The sequence below is a fragment of the Lactuca sativa genome, chromosome 1, assembly GCF_002870075.4.
Source record: "Lactuca sativa cultivar Salinas chromosome 1, Lsat_Salinas_v11, whole genome shotgun sequence".
Taxonomy (NCBI): domain Eukaryota; kingdom Viridiplantae; phylum Streptophyta; class Magnoliopsida; order Asterales; family Asteraceae; genus Lactuca; species Lactuca sativa.
In genome coordinates, this window is record NC_056623.2 from 168,904,205 (window position 1) to 168,907,131 (window position 2,927).

At 31.4% G+C, this 2,927-nt stretch overlaps 1 long non-coding RNA gene across 1 annotated transcript; it reads left to right on the forward strand.

Moving 5' to 3' along the window:
• The first annotated feature begins 263 nt into the window (after positions 1–263).
• On the forward strand, positions 264–1,991 carry LOC111885071 (uncharacterized). The gene is made up of 5 exons (XR_002847988.3): positions 264–705; positions 843–899; positions 1,280–1,491; positions 1,679–1,813; positions 1,910–1,991. It is a non-coding gene; the product is annotated as an uncharacterized LOC111885071 (long non-coding RNA).
• The last annotated feature ends 936 nt before the right edge of the window (positions 1,992–2,927 follow it).

The window sequence follows — 2,927 nt, forward strand, 5'->3', positions numbered from 1 at the left end:
GGAAAGTTGCAATTCTAATCGCACCGTGTGTGTGTATATATATATCTTACTATATTATTATATAAACTTTACTATTTCTAAAAATAGATTTAAGACGTCTAAATATTTAAGCTAACAGTATAACAAACCATTATTAAAATGATATTATAATATAAGTCCTACAAAATACAATGTAATAAGTACAACCGTTTAATACACAGTAAATACAAGTGTACAATATTGAAACATTCAAACGTAGGTACTTATCTTTCCCAATATATTCCCTAATTTTAGTGAAGACTGATTCAAATTCCCCATATTTTGCTAAAATAACTCATTCAAATCGAAAAGATTTATTCAAATATGCAGGAAATCATAAATACTAATGAGTTCCTCTTCTCTATTTCCTCGAAACCATAAATACTTATTCAATATGCTGCAGAAAGGGGAAAGACACAATTGATGAATTCCCCTTTTGTATTTCCTCGCAACCAAAGATGCTCAATAACCTTAATCCCACATCTATTCTCATTAAACTTTCTCTAATCAGACTATTAGGGTTTTTGTGAATGTCACGGGCATCAACAAGGCTTTCATGCTTGCTATACTCTGATTCGTAATCTGATATGCCTCTGTCATTTGCCAAATATGACTCCTTCAGATGCTCTCCACTCTTCGGTTCCATCTACATCAGCCCTCATATGCGCACATATGTCCAACATAACGGTAAACCTCTTATCTATGATGTCTTTTGACTATCTTGACCTCCATCATATGAACTTCATCGATTTTCATCATAAGGTCCTAAACCATCCCCAATCCATCTTCTAAGATCTAGATCTTTCTTTTTCTCATATCTACAGATCGCAGTCAAAGTGCACCCATGGTTATAGTCCTTTAAGCTTAAACCGGGAGAAAAGGTATGCTTTCTCAATTATGACTTCCTATTCTCCATCGATTTCTGAAGTATGTGTTTTATGCTCAGATGTGTGATTTCTTCTCTTTAAGAATTGTTTAATCAGTTCAACTTTTGCACAACGTGATACTCATGTTTGATTTTGTTAGTTTACAATATGTTTGTTGGTTCAGGGTTTTCACATTTTACCTTTTTCCAGCTTACCAAGGGTTGTGGATAAACTTTACTTTTTGCTTAAATTTTTATGAGTTGGATTTTTTATCACCGAGATGTTGGTTGTATACTAATTTTGAAAATCTTTCTTCTAATTTGGTTACATGATTTTTGATCGCAAGTCAATTGCAAGGGAAGAAGTCTTGGCCATTTTGTTCTTTATTTTGGCAGTCCAGTTAGAGAAAATGTGGCAGACCAACAAGTCTTGTAGAAGACCAAATAAGGCTAATATGGCTCTCTCTCTCTCTCTCTCTAGGTCTTTTGTGTGTAGGACCTGTTAATATGTGTCCTTATGGGATCAAAGTTGGTGGCATGGTGCTTTCGATAAAGTTTTGGGTTATGTTCTATTTTGAATGCAAGTTTCACTCTGGAATGGATTTTGGGTAAACAAATGAATCTTTTTGTTATTGTCCAACAAAACATGGGAGTCTTAAAGTACGCTAATGGGAATATTTTAGCTTTACCTACGCCCAGACCGTTTTTCTATTTCTCCCTTTTTTGGTCTTCAATAGTTATCTGGTTGGATATTTTCACATTTTGATTATATTTTTCTTGTGGCTTTCTGTTTAGAGGGATTATTGTGTTAAATTAAATTCATGGATGGGAGGCAATAGTGATGCAGAAATCAAGTCCATGGAGAGGATTAAAGTTGAAAATTGTGATGATATGCAAATCATTTGAGAGGGGAAATTGTATGTTATCCCGGTAAGTGCACATTTAGACTATGGATTTTGATGGTTATATTCTTTTTTTTTATTATTATTAACATATGTAATGCAATGTAGTGATATTTTTTTTCAGGTAATAGCTTTGCTTATGGATATCCAACATCAAATACTAGAGAACTGTGGAATCAATTTAATGCAGCCCATTGATTTATTAATGCACATGGGATATTTAAATTTCCTTATATGTATAGGATCATAGGAAATTTCATTAAGACATGGCGGAAAGTGAATTATTTTGTGCATGGTTTTTATATTCCTAAGTTAATATATACATACACGATCCATGTGGGTGTTATTCATATCCTAAATATTCATAATTGTTATATTATATATGTTTGAAATCTTATTTTTGTTAAATACAAAATTGTAACTTTTGTTTTTCATCAAGAAGTTTACTTACTTTTGCAATCTATGTTTCACAATAAAATCTTAAATTCCGGTCTCTACTAAATTTAGATGAGAAATCCTAACTTTAATTAACATCACCTTATTATATTAATAACCACAATTCAATATTTTGTACAAGTTTGCTAAATTTGAAAGTATTTTCATAACATCACCTTATTATGTTTCTATAAAACCATTTTCATAATTCTTTTAATATATTTTTCTGGGTTATGATTTCTGAATATATTGATCTTATCTTCATTTTTTGCAGGAATGCATACAAAATCGAGTGATGGACAACTTTGGAAATTTTTATTAAAGGATAAGCAGATCTATAATTTGGTGTCTATGTATCATGTCCAAATATTATATAAAAACTAATACTTTTTTGTTTATTATAATTTGGTTATGTTTAAAGAAAAACAATTATAGCATTGTATTGTTGTGTATATGTCTGTATTGAATGGATTGAGTCGTATATCTATTTAGCGTTACTGAACATTGAACATATATCGAGGTGGGTTGAGTATGAGAATTTTAATATTGGCTTGAATCGAGTTTTTAACACACACACACACTGTTTATTTGATGTAGTAAAAGTAATCGCCTCTAGAAATAAATTTCCAAAAAAACTATTTGCACCTGTCGTTTTGTGCGGGTAAACGGCTAGACGTTGTGAAACAAACACGCCCTAAAGATATTTG